The sequence below is a fragment of the Hippichthys cyanospilos genome, chromosome 7, assembly GCF_059441005.1.
Source record: "Hippichthys cyanospilos isolate Australia breed blue-spotted pipefish chromosome 7, RoL_Hcya_1.0, whole genome shotgun sequence".
NCBI lineage: Eukaryota > Metazoa > Chordata > Actinopteri > Syngnathiformes > Syngnathidae > Hippichthys > Hippichthys cyanospilos.
Genome location: NC_142375.1, coordinates 10032163 through 10049365, shown reverse-complemented (window position 1 = coordinate 10049365; position 17203 = coordinate 10032163).

Here is a 17203-nt window from a genome sequence, read left to right as displayed (position 1 = left end):
AGGCGCTGCATACCACGTTGAAGACAAGCTCTCTGGGGTGAATTATGTGTTTTGGCCCCGTGGGGGAAGCCTGAAGAACAGGTTGAGCGATGCAGCATGCCACACACAGCAAGCGAGTCGACTGTTTGCATGTGAAACATCACCCGCTCGTGGGTTCACACGTGTTACGTGACTCACGCCGAGCCAAACGGGTGGAAGCGCCGTCAGCTTGTGGGGTGACTCAAGTGGCATCGTGCGAACATGAACTTTCAGCAGGGCTCAACTTTTATCACCCTGCATCATGCGTGTTCATAGTTCGTATTGCGCACCAGGCGGATGTGTTGCAAGCCATGTGGCGTACGTCGTTGTCCACTTTGCAAACACAGGGACGGGTCGGTGCGTCTGAGAGTGGGCCATTTCTCCCTACCGTTGCTCTTAAGGTGTCCCCTGTGTTGGAGATGTACTGCTGCCAGGATTGTTCACATTGACTGTTGTTTCACTGAAACCGAGTGGGGCACATCCACTTGATGTGATATGCAAGTTGGCAAGAATACACATATCATGTTTATGTTCATTTCGGGTTCCCGACACATATGCAGTGCATATGAGGTGTGTCTGCATGCTTGTAAATGTTGGAGGGATCCTTGGAGAAGCGTTGCGAGGCGTGGATCCCTGGTGCACATCACAGGAAAAGCTGCGTAGGCCTCGGGATGCAGCTCCGCAGCTGCGCTTGATGGACAAGGGCTCGAAATATGATGCGGCAAGTAATGGTGGGCGGATCGATCCAAATAACGACGGTATCAGCGCCGACGTTGATATTGATCGATATCAGTTTCGTGAGATTGATACCCTTTCACTTCTTTACTCACTGCTGCATTTTAATCCAGAAGGGCAGAAGGATATGTCCTTAGCCACTAACAGCAACTCTGCATAGAGCAGACACGCTTTGCTCTACTTCCGCCTCTTTTGCGTTGAGGTTCTGCCGTCCGTCACGTGACTAAACAAAAAAGTAGGCCTAGCCAGCCTGGCTGTCAAAAGCATGAACACACAAGCAGCACAGAAAGACAGACCTAAAAGACAGGGTGCCATATGGCTTTATTTTTTTTTGTTTTTTTTTTTAAGAAATGATGCCACAAGAGTCTGAGACAATACAGATTCATTCAAATAAAGAGGAAAATTAGAGAACAAAATGCAGCTGGCCAATTCATGTTAACCTTGGATTTGATTTATTAGATATATACAGTAGTATGCAAACGTTGACTTAAATTGTGATCAAGTATTTTCCATTTACTTATAAATTTTGCCCAAGTTCCTTTCCTTGTTTTCAGCCAAATCATCACCCAAACACAAAAAGCGCAAAAACAATTTACTCCTTCGCTGCTACTGAAGGCTCTGGACATCAAAGATACATTTTATCTGGGCTGCTAGTGAACAAATTAAAGGTCATAAAAAATTCATTCAGATTTAGCAATTTCATGATCGCATCGTCTTTACTTGGTATGTTGACTTGATGGAAATCTTTGAGTATTACACACCACTAGCTGCAACTCACATCAGGGCAATGCCAATTTAGTTTCTTATTTTTCTTTCATTGGCTGTACAAGTAACATACTTGCCAGTTAAAATCTCCCCTTCTTGCCTTTTTGACCTAAAAGATGAGCTTTGGCACAGAGAAATCAGCAATGTGATACCCCCTGAATAGTTATAAGGAGCTATCAATTTACTTTAAAAAATTAGAAACAAATATTACTGTTTACAATTTGGCAGATCAAACATTTTCCACATTGGCTCTATTTTCATAAGTTTCATCATCGCATGGTATTTAAGAGCTATGTCGTGTTTCCAAAGCTTTACTGAAGTTGAGAAAAAAAAAATGCGATAATTTTCAGACGAGTAAGACACAACATGTATTTGACACAAATCATTTTTGAATCAGACATCATCGAGCAATTCTTTTGCAAACGGGAGATCTCCAAATCAGTTGCCGTAGTTACTCCTCTCTGGTCACATTCCTCCATGTTGCTGCCGCCTTCATTTTTTTCCGCCCTAAATGACCCTGGATCCCAATCAAGATAACAACCGAAATTTACTCATCCTCCCTGTATTTACGTCTTTTTTTTTAGTAAGAATAGTTTCCCAAAGTAAGGAGAGGAAAGAACAGATGTCTGTTTTCACATTAAAGTAAAATGTGCAAAAAAAAATGCAAGTAAACTAGAGCCAGTGAATAAAACGTATACAACCAAGTATTTGTAGTTATTACCTACCTCCCACCACTGACAATAAAAAAAAATAAACCCCCCAAAAAGTGCTGTTGGTTCTATTTGTCAAGAAAAGACACTTGATATTGTGCTTCCTTATTGAATTCCAACTTCTTGAGCCATTTTCAAACAGGTACATTGTCTTTTCTGGGTGCAGTTAATCACTTGGTGGGGGTGGGATTCCAAGGAATGTTGTGGTTTGCCAAAACTGCTTCAGGAGCAAAAACACTCACCACAGATTCTTGTGAGATGACTAAGAGTATTAACAGCACATAGCAGAGAACAGATGCAATTAAAAGATGGCCTCTTTTTACAATGCGCCTTCATTCACACACCCACAAACACACACTGAACTGATTGGCAACCGTCTTGATCTGTGCCCCTCTTCACTGTCATTTTGCATAGTGAAGAAAAGTCAAAATGCTGTTTTACATGGCAGTTGAGAACAATTTCTTCAGAACTCAATGATACAGCAGCTGATAATTGCAAAAACAAATGAACTGTAAAATACTTGTACGTTTCATGAAAGAAGTGTACAAATAACCAAAAGCAGAAACACAATTACAATTCAGAAAACAAATGTCAAAATACATTTACGTTTCACAAAATACATTTATAAAAAAACAAAATACATTTACATTTCACAAAGCGAAGCAATAAAAGCCAAAAATAATTACATTTCAGAAAACAAACTGACACATCTGAAACACATTGCCAAATGTCAAAATGCATTTACATTTCACAAAACGAATTAACAAAAGCCAAAACTAATTTACTTTACCGAAAAAAACAAAAGATAAAGCTGGAACACGTTTACATTCCAGAAAACAAAAGACCAAAAACACCTACGGATTTCAGGAAACACGTTAAGAAAAGTCTAAACAGAGTCAAATTAAGATAAACCACAAAGGGAATGAACCATATTGCTGTTTGTCAGGAAGGCATGGCGGACCAGAGAGCGCGATGTTTTCAACCGCTGGATATAGAGAGAGTTTTTTGCCTCTCCTGTGAAATTTCGTGTTGACCACAGCATGGAGAAAATGTCACCTCGATGGGCTCATCTCTTTTCGTTAATTATACTTATCTCACAAATGTATGTTTTATGTTTTGCTTGGGATGAAAATAAAGTCATATATCAACACTGTTTGACTTCACAGCTGGGCTGCTCTGTCCCAAGCTCGCCTCCTCAGCCCCCTCCACCAACACAGGCAGTGCATATCTGGAATGACTATATAAACTTACATAAGTTGATGATGTATTATGTGGAATGCATGCAGTGAAAAGAATGAACATTTTATTCATGCTCTCAAATTATGCATTTGTAGCTACTTCAACCTTTAAAAAAAATCAGTTTAGTGCAAGCATGTTCCAATCGTATACACAGTATATATATATATATATATATATATATATATATATATATATATATATATATATATATATATATATATATATATATATATATATATATATATATATATATATATATATACACACACACACACACACACACACACACACTACATATTATTATTGTTATTATGACAATGGGGCAAGTGGGAGGGTGAGAGCGGACGAAATCAGTTGGGTGTTAGCAGGCAGAGGAGTTGCGTACAGCAGCTTTTGTTGACCAAGGTTGTACCACATTGTTTTTATTAAAAGAAGCAAGGAGACCAAACCAAGGTCTGAATCCATCCGTGTTCACAAACAGGGGCATTAAGATGAGATTTTCTTTGTTAAGAATTCTTCAAGCGTTCCAGTTTGTATTGCTTACTTACCTGCAACATAAGGCTCCGGAGCCGCAGTTTGCCGACCCCCGAACTAGCTTGTGGTAGCTCCTTGACGCTCGATCTTCCTGAATCGATGAAATCAACTTCTGGGTCACTTCAATGTTTTGAGAAGCGAGGAGCGAGAAAAGCTACAATTAAGAAATAAGAGCTGAGCCCTACATCCAGCAGCTCAAACTCTCTCTTTTCTACCATGACTTCTGGTCTCTTCCTGTTAATAGCAATAAGGTTCATTCACTTTCTCGTTTGTTTTCATTGTCATTTGTTTTCACCATTAGTAAATGTGTTTCACGAAATGTAAATGTGTTTCAGCTAGAGGTAGTACTTTTAAATGTCATTTTGTTTCATCATTTGTTCATTTGTTTTCTGAAAAGTTATTTTATTTGGGATTTTGTTCATTTGTTTTCTAAAACGTAAATTTGGTTTCCGAAATGTAAATGCGTTCCCGATTTTATTCATTTGTTTTAGGAAGTGTAAATTTGTTTCGTGCAATGTGTAATTGTTTTCACAGTTTGTTATTTTGTTTTGCACTTCCCAGCCGCCGGAGTAGGAGCCTTAACACGTGCTTGTGTTTGATACATTCAACATCGCCTTATTTGTTCCCTTCCTCATAGCAGATAAAAATACTTTAAAGTATGCTTTAATGAAATTCTAACTGCTTGTGACCAAACTTGATAGGGCTTGTCTTTTGGTTGCAGATGTTGCAAAAGTAGGCATCACTGGTGGTGATCAAATGTTCCATTCAGCCCGTTTACATTGCCGCACTGTGTTATGAAGGCCGAGGACACGGTTCTGAAAGTTGCCGTTTTATCACATATGTTCTGAGTGACCTCAATAAATAAACCTTTGACTCATTGAATAACATTTTCTGTGACTTTAAGATTTTTATTTGAATGTACCGGCTGCACTGTGACTGACCAAGGACCAGTCAAGGACGTACCCTGCCTCTCCCCAGTTATTCTGCTGGGATAGGCTCCAGTTTACCCCCAGCCTCTATTGAGGACAATTGATGTAAAAAAAAAAAAGGCAGAATGTTGGCAAAGATTTTTTGTAATAATTTGAAGTAAGGATAAAAAAACAAGAACGTCTAAAAATCCCACACATGGGTTAGTGATGCGACGTTCCCGAACAAACCAAGTCTTCAAACGCCTCATCAGTGTAAACGATGGGACTCAAGCCTTAGTAAGGAGCTCTGCCTCCACTGCCCAACACCCGCCCACCACTTCTCCAGAGTGTGACTTCTGCGCATTGTTTCTCTATAACAAACAAAAAACTACAAGAGATAAAATGATTTAATATAGATCAAAATAAATCAATCTGCTTTCTAAATAAAAATGAATCGATCTGCTTCCTGTAGGCTTCAGTACTAAACCGGAGGCACGCTGTGTTTGACGTCATTACGCAGCCCCTTCAGGAATGTCAAGCTTGTGCAGCAGGATGCCAAAAAAAAAAAACAATTAAGGAGATTCAACCAGCTGTACTTATTGAAAGTAAACATTTACGCCCTTACAGTGTTGTGAAAATGTAGGAGACAGCAGAGTCAAGGTATGCTCTACCATCCTGAAAGTTGTTCTGCTGAGACAGCTGTGCCACGCAGATTAAGAGATTGAAATAAATGTCGCCAGGGATTTCACCGAATCAATCAATCAATCAATCAATCAATCAATCAATCAATCAATCAATCAATCCATCCATCCATCCATCCATCAAACAATCAGGCTGTCTATCTATCTATCCATCCATCCATCCATCCATCCATCCATCCATCCATCCATCCATCCATACATGCATGCAAGCATACATACATACATACATACATACATACATACATACATACATACATACATACATACATGCATGCATGCATGCATGCATGCATGCATGCATGCATGCATACATACATACATACATACATACATACATACATACATACATACACACATACAACTCCAACAGATGCTTGACAAAATGATGGACACGTTGAACAACACTGTGGACTTGAGGACATATGCGAAGGTGAAACATGTCTCGCAGCCAGAAAAAGCAGCCTTTCATGGCTTCTTTTCGGAAATAAATGTCACGAGTTGTCCATTGATAATTGTTAGAATAACAACACGTCTGTCATGGTAATAGCAAAAAATAACTTATGCTCTGGTGTTAGCATATTAATGTAGAAATATTGCATATGTTATGTAGATTATTCCAACATTACAATGTGAAAAGACATTGAGAAAACATTGCAATGACACAGCTGTGGAAAAAGAGGGTGTATGTGCTTGGCTGTGGACTGCCCCAAGTGTAGAATTCTGGGAGAAAATAGCTTCAAGGAAAGAGGTCTCATTTTGCAATATTATCACTTTGTGTCAGCATTCATTATTTTCTCAGATTAGTTTGCCTTTTTAAGCAACAATCACATTGATGATGCTTTCTCCTCAGGTGTCATGCATGATCTCATTGTTATAAATATCCCGGATACAGTTTGAGTTTGAAATAAAATTACATTTTGAAAAGAACAGAAAGATAAGTATTAAACTGCTTATTTGCAATCAGTTACACGCACATTGTTGTTACAATATCAACAAAAACTAAACATAAACTAAAACATTTATATTTCTTGTTTTCCAAAAACACTGAATATCATTAAAAGCGGTGTTTTTTCCTTCTTTCCAAAAACACGGAATTGTGATTAATGAAATTACGTTACATGGCCTACAGCTTAATGCCCATGTAGTTGTAACCCTGGTTAAGATGGACCTTCCAAAGTAAAAGTCTATTAATAAAATAGTCATAAATTACTTCCTGGTAAACACAAAATAGATTAGCATGACTGAAAAGCGTGTTAAAAGATTAAAACATTCCAAATATAATTTGGTATTATTATTTTTATGGTCAATTTAAATGATTAAATGACCCTTAATTTTTATTTTGAACGTCGCGTAGCAGGATGAGCACGTGACCATTTATATCACAGCGAGAAGTTTTTGAGAAAACACAGAGAAAAAAAAGTCAATGGAACTCTTTTGTTAATTCTTTTTGCCACGACAAAGGATTTTTGTCCGGTTCACAACTTGTCTTCCACGTCTTTAAATCGGTTCAAACCCACTGAACGATATAGTCTTGACGGTGGACTTCCAAGTTGTGCGATTCAAGATGGCGAGCTACCCTTGAGCTCCGCGGATCGTGCCTCGTGCGGGAGCAACAGAACTTGGACACAACTGAACATTGCCACGAACCTGGTAGGATTGATCCATTTTTCCCTTCACCACTGTGGATTACAGTTATAAGGATCGAACATTCAGGACGTCCAGAAGAACTATAAATCGGGATTTAATCTTGGAACCTCAGACAACGAGCATTTGACGTTACGCATTCGCGAATTGTTGGACTTGAACGTTGTCACTTGTATTCCCATGGAAATGCTGTGAAGTATTATTCTTTTGTAAAACAACAATAATACTAAATGGTTGAAATTAGAGTGTACTCAAAACAGATTAAAGACATAAAATTCGAATTAATAATATAACAACCCGGGTTGAGAAAGAAGTCAATTTAAACTAAATAAGTTAAAATAGACAAGGTAGATAACCAAAATCAACAGAAGAGGGAAATAGTCTTGTATTTTCTCACTCTCATGTTGAATTCTATGTTTATCTGTGTGTATGTTGCTGTATGTTAATTGTGTGTTTTCTTTTCAACTAAAATAAGCCGGCTGTTAAACTTATTTTCCCTGGTCCGTGATCATTTATTTGGTTTTTATTTAATCACTTCTCTAGTAGACGAACTTAGCACTAGTCCAATCATTAGAAATTACTGTAAGCACTTGGAAAGTGTTACAGAAGTGGCGAGCTAGCCAGGAGAAGTGATTGGACCAAATAACTTTCCGTGACCCAGGTTAAAAAATAGGCCCAGCCACAAAAGAAAAATGGACATAGTTGATAAAGAAGATGTAAAAATTCCAAATTCGGTTATAGTTACTGGCATAACTGACACCGAAGTTGATGAAGAGTTAACAGACTTTCTGAATAGATATGGCCGAATTGCAAGAACATTTAAAATCGATGAACCTCATTCTCCTTACCACAAAAATGCCATTGTGGAGTATGAGCGTGAATCTGCCGTGACAGCTCTTGAATCATTACTGCCTTACACACTTGAGTGCTCGAACAAAGTAACCTATGAGATCCGAACTCTGTCAGCTGAGTATATTTCAGCTGTTACAAATAGTGCCACCCACCGTCTGTTCAGTGAACTGCAGAAAATTTCCAAAGTAAGTGGCAAGTCATTTGAAGCTATTTTGCAAGAGCATCTTTCTCAATGTTCCCAATCTGTTGCAAGCAACCCAGAAACATCTGAAAATTTGAGTTCTATCTCTGAAAGACAAAGTGAACCGACTACAACTGCTGATCGACCGGTAGAACAAAAATTAAATGACCCATCACAAGATGATGTTCCATCCAATATACCAACAAGCTTTATAACTCATCCCGAGGTGCAAAAGGTTGTTGTTGAACACATAGTCCGAAGTGAAGCTCCTGTGTTGCAGATGAGTACTTCTTTCCGACTCCGACAGTTTTCTGGAAAAATACCTTGTCCTAGTCATGAGGTTGATTTTGATACATGGCGTCACAGTGTTGAACTCATACTTCAAGATCCTGATCTATCAGATTTACACCGTTCAAGGAAGATTTTGGACAGTCTTGTGGCACCTGCTGCAAATGTCGTGAAACCTCTTGGGCCTAATGCCTTACCATCATCCTACCTTGAACTCTTGAACTCAGCCTTTGGAATAGTAGAGGATGGTGATGAACTTTTTGCCAGATTCCTTAACACACTTCAAGACCCAGGTGAAAAGCCCTCACACTATCTTCATCGGTTGCAAACAGTTCTTTCCAAAGCCCTGAATAGAGGTGGTGTAGAACCTAGTGAAGCTGATCGTCACCTTTTGCGTCAGTTCTGTCGCGGATGTTGGGATAATACCCTATTGGCAGATCTTCAGCTGGAAAAAATGAAAGATAAACCACCTACGTTCACCAATCTCCTGCTACAGTTGAGAATAGAAGAAGACAAACAAACAGCAAAAGAAAGTCGAATGAAAAAACATTTTGCTGCTACCAGACCAAAATTAGCATCTCAAACTATTGCAACTGATGATAATGTCTCTGATTCTCTCAAACAAACTGATCTTGCTGAATTGCAAACTCAAATAACTGAGCTACAAGGTCAACTTGCAAGATTTAAACCTAAGAAAAGACAACCAACGGCAATTCCTCAAGACGACATTATCACAGAACTAAGAGCTCAGATCACACAACTCCAGAGCCATATCACTCAGCTAAAGCCACAAAGCTATAAGAAAGGATCCAGTCAAACTGCCAAGAGCAAGACCAAAGCTGAACCCAAAGAACCTGAACCAGCCACCTTGTCAACTCAAGCTGCAATTAAAAGACCCAAGCCTTGGTATTGTTTTCAATGTGGAGAAGATGGTCACATCATATCTTCATGCTCAAATGAACCTAATCCATCTTTAGTTGCTGACAAGAGAAAACAATTGAAAGACAAGCAGTCACTTTGGGATAAGAAAAACAAAACCCAATCTTTAAACTAAAACTAGCACTCATGGAGGGACAAATGAGTGCTGAAATTGAGACTAGTCCCACCGAACGTTCACAAAAATCCAAGAAGAGGTTCTTGACTAGCCGATTCACTACTGAGAAGATACCTAAAGGATTGATTGGAGCAAAGTACACTGCTCAGGTTAAAATCAATGAAACCACATGCAATTGTCTTCTCGATACTGGTTCGCAAGTGACCACAGTGTCTCAGTCCTTCTATGAAAAATATCTCCCACACCTGGAAATCCATCCAATTCAAGATCTGTTGGAAGTCGAAGCCGCAAATGGTGGAAATGTTCCATATTCAGGCTACATTGGTGTTGATATTACCTTTCCAAAGGATTGTTTTGGGACTGAACTCACTGTGTCTTCCCTTGCATTAATTGTTCCAGATACACGCTCTAGTGTCCAACCCTCTCTTTTGATTGGCACTAACACGCTTGACCCTCTTTTTGGAAGTCTTCTTTTGACTGACACAGATTTAAGTGTTCTTCCACATGGATACAGAGTGGTGCTAAGCGTGTTACAACAAAGACAAAAAATGGAAGACAACGGCAGTCTTGGGCTTGTCACTCTGTCTGGAAAAGAGCCTGAAATTCTTCCTGCAGGCCAAAGTCGAGTCTTGGAAGGCAATGTACATGTAAACCTTGAAGCGCCAGGGAAGTGGATAGTGGTCGAGTCTCCCTCCACATCCTCCTTGCCCGGTGGTGTTATGGTCACCAATTGTTTACTAAGTCTTCCTGAAAAGCGCTCACAAAAGCTTGCAGTGGTCTTGAGAAATGAAAGTGAACATGACATATGCATTCCTGCAAAAAGTGTCATTGCGGAAATGTACCCTGTGCACGGGATAGTGCAACCCAATCAACTATCTAACTTGAAAGCCACTAACCTGAATCTAAACTTTTCAAATTCTCCAGTTCCTGCCGAGTGGAAGGAGCGGATTACAGAAAAGTTGAGTTCTATGCCTGAAGTGTTTGCACTACATGACACAGATTTTGGATGCACCAGCAAAGTTAAGCACCAAATAAAATTAAGTGATGAAAGTCCTTTCAAACACAGACCTCGTCCAATAAGACCGCAAGATCTTGATGCTGTACGCCAGCACTTGAAAGAGCTGAGTGAAGCAGGAATAATACGTGAGTCTGAATCACCATTTTCCTCGCCAATAGTTGTGGTAAGGAAGAAGAATGGAGATGTAAGACTTTGTGTTGATTACCGAAAGCTGAATTTGAACACAATCAAGGATGCCTACGCACTTCCCAAGTTGGAGGAAGCCTTTTCGACTCTCACAGGATCTAAGTGGTTCTCAGTCCTTGATCTCAAGAGCGGATACTATCAAATTGAAGTTGAAGAGACAGATAAGCACAAAACAGCTTTCACTTGCCCACTGGGATTCTATGAATTCAACAGAATGCCTCAGGGTGTTACGAATGCTCCCAGTACATTTCAACGATTGATGGAGAAATGTATGGGTGACCTCAACCTACGAGAAGTCCTCGTTTTTCTAGATGACCTCATCATATTTTCAGATACGCTTGAAGAACATGAGGCTCGTCTTTTCCATGTGCTCAATCGTCTCAAAGAATATGGTCTGAAGTTATCACTTGAAAAATGTATGTTCTTCCAGACTTCTGTGAAGTATTTGGGCCATATTGTTTCCCAACGCGGTGTTGAGACGGACCCTGAAAAGGTTGCATCTTTAAGAACATGGCCAACTCCCAAGAATTTGAAAGAGCTCCGTTCCTTTTTGGGATTTGCCGGTTATTACCGACGGTTTATAAAAGACTTTTCTAAAATTGTTAAACCTCTTACCAATCTTACTGCTGGATATCCACCGCTGAGGAAGAGCAATGAGTCCAAGTCCAAGGATCTGCAGTATTATCAGCCGAAGTCCCCCTTTGGCGAAAGATGGACAGAAAGTTGCCAGCAAGCGTTTGAAACCATAATAAACAAACTGACTTCTGCCCCAGTTTTGGGATTTGCCAACCCCAAGTTGCCCTATGTACTACATACAGATGCCAGTACGACCGGGCTGGGGGCAGCCCTTTATCAAGAACAGGATGGAGAAATGCGAGTAATTGCATACGCGAGCAGAGGACTATCAAGGAGTGAAAGCCGTTACCCTGCTCACAAACTTGAAGTTCTTGCTCTCAAATGGGCTGTAACCGAAAAATTCTGCGATTACTTGTATGGCAGTCCTTTTACTGTAGTAACTGACAGTAATCCTCTAACTTATATTTTGACCACCGCTAAGTTAGATGCAACAAGTTATCGCTGGTTATCTGCCCTTTCATCCTTCGATTTCCATCTTCGATACCGAGCAGGAAAACAGAATGCTGATGCAGATGGTTTATCCCGTCGTCCTCACCCCGAACCAGTCAACGATAGTGTTTCAATAAAAGAGCAAGAGAGAATTCATCAATTTGTACAACATCATCTACCTGGTTCAGACCCTTTCACTGACATTCCTCCTCAGACAGTCAGAGCAATCTGTGAAAAACATCTGGTCTTCCAGTCTTTTGACTCCAACTGCGATGTTCTCACCTGCCCACTTGTAATGTCTTTGTCTATGTCTGCTGATGCTATTCCTGATGAGTTTGGTCAGCGTGATGCCCTTTCTGTCATCCCAAGCATGTCAGAAGAGGATTTAAGACAGAGTCAAAGAAATGACCCTTCAATAAATGAAATCATACACCAACTCGAAACAGGTGAAACCTGTTCTCCTACAGTACGGAATGAACTTCCCCAACTTTCCATGTATCTACGTGAGCTAAACAAGCTTGAGCTGCAGAATGGTATTCTGTACCGGAAGAGGAACCTAGGTGAAACTCAGTATCAACTCATTCTTCCTGAAAGCCTGAGACCTATGGTATTGAGAAGTCTACATGATGACATGGGCCATCTTGGTTTTGACCGTACTCTTGATCTGGCCAGAACCAGATTCTTCTGGCCAAAAATGGCTTCAGACATAGAGAAAAAAATCAAAGGTTGTCACAGGTGTGTTTGTCGAAAAACACTGCCAGAAAAAGCTGCACCCCTGGTAAACATACAGGTTACCAGACCTCTCGAATTGGTGTGCATTGACTTTTTGTCCATTGAACCAGACCGCAGTGCCACAAAGAATGTCCTTGTAATCACAGACTTTTTCACCAAGTATGCTGTTGGGATCCCTACACCAAACCAAAAGGCTCGAACTGTAGCCAAGGCTCTGTGGGAACATTTTATCATCCACTATGGTTTTCCAGAGAAACTACACAGTGACCAAGGGACGGACTTTGAATCAAAAACTATTAAAGAACTCTGTGACCTAGCTGGAATACAGAAAGTTAGAACTTCACCCTATCATCCCAGAGGAAACCCTGTGGAAAGATTCAATAGGACGTTACTAAACATGCTGGGTACCCTGAAAGATGAAGACAAGAGTCATTGGCGTGACTTTGTAAAGCCACTTGTCCATGCCTATAACTGTACCAAACATGACAGTACAGGGTTTACTCCTTATGAGCTAATGTTTGGTAGACAGCCTCGACTACCAATAGACCTTGCCTTTAATCTTCCTTTGAACCAGCAACTGCGACAATCACATTCACAGTATGTCAAAGCTCTCAAATCTCACCTGCAAGAGAGTTACCAACTGGCTATCAAAAGTGCAACTAAAGCCGCTGAACGCAATAAAACCAGATATGACAAAAACATAACTGAATCTGTCTTAAATATTGGTGACCGTGTGCTTGTGAAGAACGTCCGACTTCGGGGTAAACACAAGCTGGCTGATAGATGGGAGTCTGTTGTCCATGTGGTGATGAGTCAAAAGGATAACCTGCCTGTGTATGTAGTAAGTCCAGAGCATCAGAATGGTCCTACGAGAACTCTTCACAGAGACCTTTTGTTACCATGTGGATTTTTGCCAACTGCTCCTATGACTCCTCCTGCAATACCAGAGAAGCTCAGTCGACCAAGCACACGGCGACGCCCAATGCCTGATTGTGACTATCCTGAATTTGACCATAATTCTGAGGAAGAGGACAACTACCCCCTGTATCACCCTTCGGGTCCTCCACGGGAGTTTTTTAGGTCGCTTGAGGAATACAAGGTAGTGCTTCCCAGGACACATCCTAACAATTCTGATGAAAGTTCTGAATCAGATGTTCCTGATATATCAAACAACTTACACGAAACTGACAAATCACCTGAAATTGATAGATTGCCTGAAATGAAAAAGTCTTCAGAACTAGAGAATGTACTGACACTTGAAGCCGAAAGAGAACCTAATACTAAGTCGAAGGAAATGGACAATGACCCAAATTCAAAGATTGATAAAGAGACAAACCGAACTGAAGAAGATGACACAAAAGCTTTGAAAGATAATGATGAAGAAACTAATTCTGAAACAAACCAAGTTGTCAGAAGATCTTCAAGAGAAAGAGCGAAACCCAAACAATTGACCTATCCCCAATTAGGGAATCCACTTATTAGTATAGTTCAATCTTTGTTCCAGAGCTTAAGTGAAGCTGTTACTGGTTCTATTGAAACTCACGAAATAAAAGTCATTTAACCTGTGCATTCCTGTGCATTATGCAAAAGGGACTTGCATAGAGTTAAGTGGGGAGGGTGTAACCCTGGTTAAGATGGACCTTCCAAAGTAAAAGTCTATTAATAAAATAGTCATAAATTACTTCCTGGTAAACACAAAATAGATTAGCATGACTGAAAAGCGTGTTAAAAGATTAAAACATTCCAAATATAATTTGGTATTATTATTTTTATGGTCAATTTAAATGATTAAATGACCCTTAATTTTTATTTTGAACGTCGCGTAGCAGGATGGGCACGTGACCATGATTGCGCACTTGACTTTTTTTTTTTTTCCGTTCTGGCTGTTGGAGAAGTCGCGGTTGTATTTATATCACAGCGAGAAGTTTTTGAGAAAACACAGAGAAAAAAAAGTCAATGGAACTCTTTTGTTAATTCTTTTTGCCACGACAAAGGATTTTTGTCCGGTTCACAACTTGTCTTCCACGTCTTTAAATCGGTTCAAACCCACTGAACGATATAGTCTTGACGGTGGACTTCCAAGTTGTGCGATTCAAGATGGCGAGCTACCCTTGAGCTCCGCGGATCGTGCCTCGTGCGGGAGCAACAGAACTTGGACACAACTGAACATTGCCACGAACCTGGTAGGATTGATCCATTTTTCCCTTCACCACTGTGGATTACAGTTATAAGGATCGAACATTCAGGACGTCCAGAAGAACTATAAATCGGGATTTAATCTTGGAACCTCAGACAACGAGCATTTGACGTTACGCATTCGCGAATTGTTGGACTTGAACGTTGTCACTTGTATTCCCATGGAAATGCTGTGAAGTATTATTCTTTTGTAAAACAACAATAATACTAAATGGTTGAAATTAGAGTGTACTCAAAACAGATTAAAGACATAAAATTCGAATTAATAATATAACAACCCGGGTTGAGAAAGAAGTCAATTTAAACTAAATAAGTTAAAATAGACAAGGTAGATAACCAAAATCAACAGAAGAGGGAAATAGTCTTGTATTTTCTCACTCTCATGTTGAATTCTATGTTTATCTGTGTGTATGTTGCTGTATGTTAATTGTGTGTTTTCTTTTCAACTAAAATAAGCCGGCTGTTAAACTTATTTTCCCTGGTCCGTGATCATTTATTTGGTTTTTATTTAATCACTTCTCTAGTAGACGAACTTAGCACTAGTCCAATCATTAGAAATTACTGTAAGCACTTGGAAAGTGTTACATAGTCATTATAATACTCACTCAGAATTCCAAAATACATCCAAATTGTCTTTTGTGACAATGTTATATATTTTCTTTTAATTACAACTGTATTATGACAATTATTATGGAATAATTATAACAGTTAGCATTTTTGTACATTAGAAATGATCAATTCATATAACATCTATCTCTGTTTGTCATTTGACTTGGTTATGGATGGATATTGGTAGTCCTTATAGATGTCATAAAAATATAAACCGACCAAGTAGACCATTCCAAAAACATCAAAATGTACATATGGAGTAAGATGTTTTTTGTGTGCCTTTACCCTTGTGCAGCATTTTGACCATTTTTGAGTCATTTTCTTCCACATCATCAGTGTTTTATCCAAGGAATTGCGCACTCCTGGTCGTTTGGTAACTTAGCGGTTGCGCATTGTTGAACTTTGACATACTTTCTGGGTAAAATTTCAGCTCCCTAGTGTCTTCTTTCAATTCTTTCCCTTTGATGTGACGTGCCTTTGATGTAAAGATCAAAGGATTGGACAAAGGCCCGCACAAGGGTTAAGCTCACCGTTGAATAGCAAAGCAAATATCAAAATAACCACAAATACTCATTACGGTTCTTAAATACTTGTTCCTTTATTCAACGTTGGCGACACATGAAGAGTTCAAAGGACATGTGGGGAACATTTTACAAGCCGTATCTTCACTTTTACACTTTGCCGTCATTAAGGCCGTCATTAGTGTCGGCGGCCGTGCTCTCTGTCTGTTCGTCTGTCTCATTGATTGAGTCCACCATTAGGCACAGTCACATACAGTATAGGCCAACCATTCAAAGCTTTCTCCACTCGATTTGCACACAGCCATGAGCGGCGCATCAAGACAATCAACCCTTTTCACGTTGACTGCGGATGAACCCGCCAACCTTAAGTTAGTCTAATTTCAAGTGCTCCCTTTGGAACGTGTCCACGCCGCCTCAGGCCATCGCCGCTCTGTGATCGCACCATGTGATGTCGGGGTGGCCGGATGCACGCGCTCGCACGCGCACGCACACACACGCATGCTCAAACGCTTCATACATTTTACCAGCTTGTTCCACATGTAACAGCCAAATTCAAAGAAACTTCAGAGGAGGTATGAACTTGTATAACCTCATATCCAATCATTTGCTTCATACTGGCCTCCATTCCTTCTGACTTTTTCTAAGCGACCTTGCCCTTACCTCTCAGACCACTGATATATTTGCCACCTTTTTTTTTAATAACTGCCCGCCTATAAGCGTCACATTAGAAGATATTAGAAGATATTTTCGAGAGTATTAACACATATACGATGAGTCATTTTTCTTGTGCATTTCTCCACAATTTAGCAGAAACCAAAAGTCTTAATCGCTTTAAGGTTACATGTTTTTGTCAAATTACCTCAAGGATGAATTGTAGACAACTCAACACAATCTTTCTTATCTCACAGGGTGTGAGCCAGCCCTCATCCCTGCAAAATTGTAAAAGGTAATGAGCCTCTCATTTAAATGGTAGACATTTAGTTTCAAAGTCAAACTTTGAGCACTGTTGTAAATTCTTCATTAACTTTACCGGCAATGCTTGAAAAAACCTTTTAAACTGTCCTAAAAGTGTAAAAATATATTTTTTTTAAATCATTGTAAAAGTCAAAATAAAATAAATAGCACCTTATACAGATTTTGAAATGGCGAAATAGTTGAAGTTAATGGTCATCAAACAATCTGATGCTTCTACATTAGACTGGATAGTAAAAAGTAATGCTTTTAATTGTGGCTTATCTGGGCGATAT